We start from the raw sequence: 10250 nt of genomic DNA on the forward strand, positions 1-10250 counted from the left end.
ATTTCTTTTTAAAAATTCTAAATTTTTTCTTTTTTCGATTTTTTTGGGGATGGGGGCGCGGGGCAGGGGTTGCCAATTATTATTATTATTTCTTTAAAAAAAGGCTTTTTAATTATTTTTTGGGGATGGGAGGTGATGGGGAGGGTACAGCCGTACAGAGGTTAGGGGTAGGGTGGGATGACAGAGGTTGAAGTATTAATAATTTAACTTTGATTTAATATTTTTTTAGTTTTAAGAGATTAAAGTAGATTATAATATTTTATCCAAATTATAATTGACTAAATGTATATTTATTCATATTTTATATGGATGTATTGTGATTCAATTCATTTTAACTCTATCCAAATTCAATCCAATCCACCCATTTGCTATTCCTAAACCTAGCTCATGCCGATATCCCTTAAATATGCATCTCAAAAATTATATAAATTCATGAAATATTCACAAAGATTAATGAAAAGGAGTCCACATTATCCTAATTAGAGAAATATGTCAGTAACAACCTCAGAGAAATCTTAGGAAAGAAGAATAAGTAATAAAATAAATTTGTACCCATAATATTTATCAATAAAATTATGACTATTTATTTTCTATCATATTAAAATTTATTGTAAACAATTCTATCGGAAGTTTCTACGATTCTCTCCACAAATACCACTAGCATATTACTTTCATTATTGAAAAAGAATATTATCCTTGTGTTTCCCTCATGATAGTACTAATTTTTTGTGTTTTAAAATTACCACCATGTAAAGATATCTCTAAAGTTTAGGTCATCAATCAATTTTTTTTTTCTTGTATTATCATTTAGGATGAATTTGTTGGTGGGATTATATCTAATTTAAATTTACGTTGTGTAATACTTACAATAAAAACAAATATTTTTTATCAGAGATATCTAAATAAATAAATCTCATTATACTCCGTGATGATATTTTCCTAATAATTATCTTAAATAAATACCCATGTTTTAAAAATATAATTACTTGTAATTTACTTCCCAAAATTTGATCATCAAACGGGTTATTATTATTTTGCAACGAGGAGATATTTCAAAAATATGGACAGCAACTCACAAGAAAGTGAGAATCTATGTAGGCTGCATGTTGAACATAATGAGCTGGCTGTGGAATACTCCACAATATGACCACATTATTTTTCATCGCTAAGACTTATGACCTATCGATAATCTTTTATTATTTTCGTGTCAAATCAAAATCAAATAAATAAATTGAAATGAAGAAAATATATATAATTGTTCCTCTTTCTTTCTCTAATTTAGTTCTATTGAAACATTTAGAAGTTTGTAGAGAATTCAAGAAACTTATTATAATCATCAAGAAATAATGACTCAAATTTATGTTGAAGTTTTGAGAGTGAAATGATTTTAAGGTTGTGGGGTACAAGTACAACAAATTAAAGGGGATGGTTTAGAAATTTTTTGATATAGTGAGGTTAGGTGGTGGATGAGGGTCATTGTCAATTGTCAAATGTCTTCCCAATATTGAAAAAGACATGTTATTTTTTTGGGTAAAAAAAGATATCAAATATATGACAACAAAGTTAGTTACACAATGCATTTTAGTTCATTATAGACCAATGGATTGACTTTAGGTATATCTACTCTCCAAACATGTGGGGGATGAACCTTCTACCAGTCTTGGTTATTGGGTCTATCCTACTTCACGTATTTTAGACAGTTAAAATTTTAGCTTGTAAATATTATGATTATATTTAATTAAATATATATTAGTTTAAAATTTATGAATTTCTCCTTAATAAAATTGAATCTGTAATAACTATGACATATATTACAAATACAAATTATGAACATATATCATATGTAAAGGTGAACCCATTTATTCGCGTGAGGATACACATACACTTGATAATTTATTTTTTCAAGTTAGCTAAAGGGCTGAATTTTCGGACTCACAAGGGAGAAGAATTTTCTTGTCTCCACAATCTATATAAAAATACTATATTTATATTATTAGTGGGATTTAGGAGGAAGACAAATTAATGGACTAAGAGGTTGATTGGCACTACTTATGAGTGGTCTCGACTTGATAGTTATTTACAATTGTTGGGATTTGATATTAGATATTAACGATCAAGCTCTGAATTTAATTTTTACATATTTAATAAATTTTTCAATATAATTAATTTTTTAAAAAATATATTTCTTAATATAAATATATCATTTGAATTAAAGCTATATTGAATTCAGTTGCATCTATCGCTAATCTTCTAGCTCCTCTTCTGTGTCTAGGTAGATTTAATTTTGGAAAAATTACATAAATTAATACATTTTAAAAAATAATTACTGATTTTAGCGATACTTTTTGTTTAGTACCATTTATAGCAATGTTTTGTTAAATCTGTAATATGTATTAAACTTGTATTATAAATGAATTAAAAGTGATCAAGTGAAATAAAAATATTATTGCTATAAATGGTAAATATTTTTTTAATATAGTATATTTATGTAAGTTTCCCTATAATTTTGCCTTCAAGACATGGAGTTCCCTCTTAATTCATGATTTGTAGTATTGGATATATGCCTCGATATTCTCATGAGGATATTTATAAATAGGTATAACTTGTCTAAATATAATTTCATAGCAATAATTTTAGAGGGGAGAGAGACGAACAAGATCTAAAAAGCAAGTGAGGGGAGAGATACCAGCGAGAGAGAATAGAGATGCTAGATAATACATGTTGTATCATGTATCTCAGATACAACCTCCATATTGATACAACTTGTATTCATTACTCTTTCATATTTCGCTAGTCTCTCTCTATTCCCTTTTAAATATACATATAAATACATATCGACTTAAAAATTGAAATATCGATACACGTATATATTAATCATTAATCAAATACATATTCCACTAATACACATACTAACTTTGAAATTTAAAACTGAAATATAAAAACACATATATCTGCCATCAACCAAAGATTGTTATTTTTTTTTAATGTATTTGCAGTGTCTATACACAATGCTAAGATAATTGGTTTTTTCAAATCAGCTGCTATTTTTTTTAGAAAAAAAGATTTTATTACTCTTGCTAAAAATGCTATTTTTTCTATTCATTTTATAAGTGACCATTAAGAAATCTTTATTATTTGTTATTGGGGTGAAGATAAATGTCTGCAATTGCAAAAATTCACTTTCTTCTAATTTTGTAAACTAAAATTAGTTAATACTATGACATTTCCATCCATTGATTCAAAATCTTAAAATTATCTATATGTTGAAGAGAAAATGACAAAAATTGCCCCTTATCTATTATGGTAGACTCAAAATAGTCTCTTTAAGTATAAGAACTTGAGCATTTTTTGTCTTTAAAATTTATTAAAAGTAAGCACTTTTAATCTTTATAAGGTATTTACCTAAATCTAATTGTTAAACTCAATTGGAATTTTGAAAATATATAATGTATATAACATGTACTCACTTTAGTAGTTTATGTTATTTTTCGTTCTATTTAAGAGCCCGATGTAATTTTTTGAGGCTCAAATTTTTATTATTGATTTGTCTATTTAGTGTCTGGTGTATTTCTATAATATTGAGAATTCTAAAATTTTGACAGATTTTTCTTTTCTCCCTAGTTAATCTTTTTCCTTCCATTCCAATTAAATCTATCCATTAAAATCAAGCAGAAATTTAAAGAAAATGAAAAAAGCTTAATTAATAATTAAAAGACTATTTTAAACCCACTACCTAAAAATAAAGTGGATAAGATAAAGCTAAATGATAAAAAAATTAAAAAAATTATAATATTTTTTTATTTTAAAATAAATTGATCTTTTTTATTTCTTAATTAAAAAGTATTAAAGTTAAAAGAATAAAAATGTTCAAAAAGGTAAAATAACATAAATAAAATCGGAAAAATTGTATACAATAACAAACTTTTAATTCAAGTTAAATGATATAAATATAGTTTGATTTAGTTGGACCCTATAGCAAACTATTGCTATTTTCGCCTGTCTCTGTGGTGGAATCTCGCTCGCCGCGCTTGTTTTGGTGGCAGTCTCACTCGCCTCTCTCGCTTTTATACAAACACAAATGCACAAAATGTGTTTGTGTTTGTATAAAGCGAGAGAAAATTGTATATATACATATATTTTGTATATATACATATATTTTCGTTTGCCTCTCTCCCCTCTCCCAGGTCTTGCTCACCACTCTCTAAGATTTCACTCGCCACTCTCGCCTCTCTCGCTTATACAAACAAAAACGAAATATATAAATTGATTTTCTGTTTGTATAAAGCGAGCGAAAATTATATATACATGCAAATACATGTATCTTCGTCCTATACACTTATAATTATACAATACAAATATTCCCCTGTCCTGTTTTCTTTTTTCTTTCTCTCTTTCTCGTTTTATACATACACAAATATACAATTGATCATTTGTATACAACTTTATTCTTTTGTATATGTATAGCGAATTATACAACTGCTTTCTTTGTATATGTACAACAAGTTATACAACTGCTTTTTTTATATGTATACCAAAGTATACATATTTATGTTTGCTATGGAGCACAATTAAGCAAATTATAACCATAATATACAAGTATAATTTTTATATTTGCTATATATAAAAGTTACTCAATAAAATATTATTTTAACCAAATTTAAACCAAATTTTTTTGGCCAGAAGAATTTTTTCGAGTGGATATTTGTCATTTCTCTGATTTGATCATCAAACATAAGGTGGACTGCTTTTTGATAAAATAGTGCCATGAAATTTAGGACCACCACGAGGCATCACCATATCCATAGATAAAATATAGAGGACTATGGTTGGTATAAATATATATCGTGATTGGATTCAAAGTTTTTATGATTTTTAAATTTTAACCTTTTGAATTCATAATTCATCATTTTCATTTCTAGTGCTTATTCAATGAAAATTTATGGTTTAATGATCTAAATTCATTTATTATTTTATTTAGAAAATGTATACTTTTGGCACATCTATTTCACACGTTATTAACACTTTGTTCTTCTTTTATTTTTTATTAAATCATTCAGTTGTTCTTTCTCGATTAAAATTGAAATAGTTGTATCACGTTAAAACTACAAATTTTGTAATATTTGATTCACAAGCAAGAGTGTTAGAGTACTTTTTGCATGGAGTATAATTTGTGCCACTAAACTTGTGACTTGGAGCATAACTTAATTAGGTCACTTAACTTTTGCTTTGGCATAGATAGGAGTTGGTGTATGAGAGATTATTTTTGAAAAAAAAAAATGTGTGTCCTAGCACATTCATACTACATTGTCTTTCTCCTCTACTTCTTTCCCTTTCTTTCCTTACACATTTTATTTTTTTAAGTAAAATTAACATCCCACGTACATTTAAGAGGATAAATATCAAATTATAATTATACTTTTTAAAAAATAACCTACTTATATCGTATTATTATTATCTTATAGCACATCAATTAATAATATATTAATTAAAAAAATATTTAAAATTAAACTATTTATAGCATATTATTATCAAGTTATAGCATATTAACTAATAATATATTAATAAAAAAAATTATTTTATTATTTAACTAATAATTATTATGTTTAAATAATTAGTTTCATTTATTCACTTACCTTTTATCAACAAAACCTTTTAAATTATTACCGATTAATCAATTACCTTTTAAAGTAATAAATTATTAAATATTAATCAATTACCTTTTAAAGTAATAAATTATTAAATATTAATCAATTACCTTTTAATGTTTTTAATATAAATAATAAATTATTATTTATTAGATATTAATTAAACTTCATATTATATAGTTACCTTTTAAAAAACAAAATCTAAAAATTAGGGATTTGATTTTAATTAATTTCATATTATACGGTTACCCAATAACTACCCACCCCCATATCAACCAATACTCTTTTATCTTCCCCCAATACACTCAACATTTCTCCTATTTACACTCTTCTCTTTCTACCATATTAATTTTGCACGCCTTTTTTCAGGTTTTTCTCTCTATTAATCAATTAAAGGCAGCACACGTTTCTCTCTCTGTTAATTAATTAAAGACAGCACGCCTAATTTCTCTGTCATATTAAATCTGAGCGTACATATTCACACGCTTAATATCATCTTCAAGTACAAACTCTTTCAAGCTTTAAACTTATTCCCCAAAATCAGATTAAGCTTAAAATCCTTATTCAACTACATCTCTATCAATCTTCCACAAAATTAAGTTTTTTATTTTTCGACCATCAAATTCGCAATATTGCATGATTTTCGGAAAAAATCGTGTCGTATAGATCATCAAACAGGTTTTTTTTTAATTTTTTTTTATTTTTTCTCTGATTCTTTTGTCAAATTATTTAATTTTTATATGTTGTTGCTTGATTTTAGGAGAAATTTACGTTGTATAGATAATGCAGGTTTCTTCAAGTTTTATATTTGCTTATGTCAAATTCTTTAATATTTATTTGTCTATAAATTTTTAGGATTTGGGTTGTTGAATACAATGTCTAAACCAAAATACCCTAAGGAGATTCACAAGAGGTACAAACTATACCAGTAACCTCATGGTTGAAATACCATCTTTTGATCTATATATAACTCAAATTCAATCGCAAATCTCAGGCTATACAGCTGCGATGGAATTAGAGAAGAAGTTGAATGATGAACTAGTAAGGTCTAGTCCTTCTAAAAGGAAAGTAGTGTCAACGGCGAAAGCAATCGGAAAAAAATGTTACAAGAGGAGGAAAGTAAAAAATTCTATCCCAGACATGATTGGAGTACTGGTTGTTAATGAAGAACAAGACGAAGTGAGTGAAGAATCACATAGTTCATCAATTTCTTCTTCTTCTTCTTCGTCTTCTTGGTGTGTGAAACCAAGAATTGATTTTGACTTGTCACAAAATCCAGCAGTATAGATCTTGTAACACTCATGTCTGCATGTTGTATAAAATATATTTAACTATATATGTCATAATATATTAACTGTTCTATTTAATGGTAGAATGCTTAAATGAATATTTGCACTTTATTAAATGTGTATGATTTTTGTATAAATTTCGATTGCAATATGCAAAAATATATGAACTTTGTAAGAAAAATGAATAAATATTGTATAAATTATGAATGTCATACTGAACTTTGATATATGTAAAAGAAACAAATGGTATATATATGAACATTGTATGAGTACTATATGAACATTTTATGAATGACAGTAAAGTTCAATGTATATATACAATGTATAAACATTGTATGCATTATGAATCTCATATTGAACTTGGATATATGTAACAGAAACAAATGGTACATATATGAACATTGTATGAATATTGTATGAACATTGTATGAATATTATGTGAACATTTCATGAATGGCAGTATAGTTCAATGTATATTTATAATGTATAAACATTGTATGAATTATGAATGTCATATTGAACTTTGACATATGTAACAGAAACAAATGATATATATATGACAATTATTTATGAAACCAAACTTTATAAATGTCAATGATAACAACTGCACTCAATAAAACAAAACGTGTTTCTAACATTCAAAACAACACAATAACAAATGTAACATTACGAAATCATTGTTTTTGCACAGGATAACTTGAACATGTCTTTCTATTGTGTCCAACTTGACGGCATCTACTGCAAGTCATTTTTGTCCTTTTGAATTTCACGTCAGCAAACCCCTTCCATCTTTCAAGTTTTGGTCTACCCGCTGTACAAAATTAATACAAAATATATATTCTAATTTCATTAGAAACATATACTGTAATTTTGAAAAAAAATAAATTGACTTTCATACACAAATGATACATGTTTTGTAAGTCTTCATACACTGCTAAAAAAATTCAGACTTCAACGTTACACAAATTTATAATTAGTTCATATAATTCATACACACTTCATACACAATTAATATATCATTCACTGTCCTATAAAATACTCCAATTAAACAAACACAATACATTTTCAATACAAAATTAATATAAAAACATATATTATAATTTAAATAGAAACATATATTGTACGCCAAAATTTATCAAGTTACTAAAAAAAAAAGTGAAATATGCAGCTATGAAAATATCTTGAATTTTTAGAAAAAATGACTTATACGTTGAAAGCAATCTGAAAATAATCGTGAAATTTTGGAAAGAAGACTACTTGTAACATTGATCCAACTATGTTTGAAAATGACAATCTGAAAGTATTCTGAAAATCCAAAAATATTTGTTATTATCTGGTTGAGTTTTTTAAGGAATTAATTCAAAAAAATAATATTATTTTAACTAACTAGAGATATTTAAGGTAATGATGATAATTTGAAAATGTTTAATATCTCTAAAAACGTGAATCATATATTTAACTTTAGTTAAACTCCCTAAAAAGTGCAATTATTCATATTAAAAAATGTGCTACCTGCATTAAATGTAGCAATTAATAAAGAAACAAAAGTTTCATAATTTGTGTTGTCAGTATGTTAATTGTTAACATTAATTATCCATTATTACTTTATCCCGTTGATTTTTAATTAATTGTTAATAACAACTCTTTTTAATAAATTATGATTAACAATATAATTATTAATAAAATGCTATAAAGTGAGATGTTAAATGCTACACAATGAAATTGAAACTCTAATGTCATAACTTGATAATATTACTGTATAAAATATTATATACAAAATTTACACTTTTTTTAATTATCGGTTTAATTTTCTGATCAATTTTTTAAATTGTGAATTTTATTTACCCAATTCTTTCTATTATTTATAATATATTTATCTTTTCATTTTGATAATTGATTGGTACTTTTTAAAAATAAAAATTATTTTATCAAGCATATGAGATGTAAAAATGAAAGAAAAAATTACAAGATGGAGGATCAAAGTTTCTCCAACAAGATAAACATTTAAATAGTCGATCTTAAAATTCTCTTTTGATACATGTATATACGTCTAATTAGTTACTTTTTAGTACTGATAAAAGTAAACTTTTTAAATCAATTTTTATAGTATTATAAATCTAAAATAATTTTGTTTTGATTTTCTCATTTTTTTAGTTTGATTTGAATCATATTACAATAAATGTAAATTTAACTTCTATGAAATATGATGTAAATGCTACACTATTTCATAAATTTAGATCTAATCTAGTTTATGGTGCATAATTATATAAAAACTATTAACCATAATGCGAAAATAAATTTATATTTTTTTATAAATAAATATTTATTATAATCTACTTTGTTATACTATAAAAATTGATTTATTAACCAAATACTTATACTTTATTAATATAAAAAATGATAAAAATTTGATTTGCCAATTAAAAAATCGATCAATAAAAAATATATGCACGTATTAAATGAGAGATTTCAACAGCTTAATCAATTCGCTGCTGAGACGTTTATTTCGTGACTCGTGAGTGAAAATTTTACCGATAATTTTCTCCTTTACTTTTCCTTCTAATATTTTTGATATAATACAAAATAAATATAAAATATATGTCAATTATCAAATAAAATAAATAAATATGTAAATGATAGAAGGTACACCATTGGATAAATAACATTCACAATTGGAAAAATGATTAGTAAATTAAACAAAAACTTAGGAAAATGAAAAATAGGAATGATTGATAGAAAAGAAAGTGAAAAAAGAGGGGTTAGGGGGTAAAAAGTAGGAGAGTGACCATGAAAGAGGTAGGTCCATACGTTTTTTTATTAAAAAATAATCCCTCACATGCCAAATCATAGTTATTTGTGACTTACAAAGCTTTAAAGGGATAAAAATTAAAAATCAGTAATTTTTTCCCTCCCCCACCTCCAATTTAAAAAGAAAAAGAAAAAATATAGAAGAATATTATATGTATCTAATAGTTGAGTATATCATTTTTGATGAAGTTTTTTCGTAGCAACTAATTGGTGGATCCATTTTATAGTAGCTTTTTGCCCATATTTTGTGCATATCTGTCGCACTTTTATAAAGAAGAATATTGAAGAAACCTTACCCCAGAACACGAACCAGGTTCGTGTAAGTTGCTTTTAAGTAAAGACAGAGTAAAGACACAAACACTTACTGAATTAAAAACCTTCCTCACTCAAGGAAGGAAAAACCTCGTTTTATTAATTCAACTATAAGATTTTGTGATTACAACTCAATAATCAAAAAGTCTTATCTCTACTACTCCCTCGATTGACTCCAATCGATCTCTCCAAAAGG

At 25.6% G+C, this 10250-nt stretch overlaps 1 long non-coding RNA gene across 1 annotated transcript in view; it reads left to right on the top strand.

Moving 5' to 3' along the window:
• Positions 1–6948, top strand: part of LOC107002151 — an 11811-nt gene extending 4863 nt beyond the window's left edge. The window contains exons 2-3 of the long non-coding RNA XR_001454498.2: positions 6501–6558; positions 6640–6948. This is a non-coding gene — a long non-coding RNA (uncharacterized LOC107002151). The remainder of the gene's footprint in view (positions 1–6500; positions 6559–6639) is intronic.
• The last annotated feature ends 3302 nt before the right edge of the window (positions 6949–10250 follow it).

The sequence above is a fragment of the Solanum pennellii genome, chromosome 10 (assembly GCF_001406875.1).
Source record: "Solanum pennellii chromosome 10, SPENNV200".
Classification (NCBI taxonomy): Eukaryota; Viridiplantae; Streptophyta; class Magnoliopsida; order Solanales; family Solanaceae; genus Solanum; species Solanum pennellii.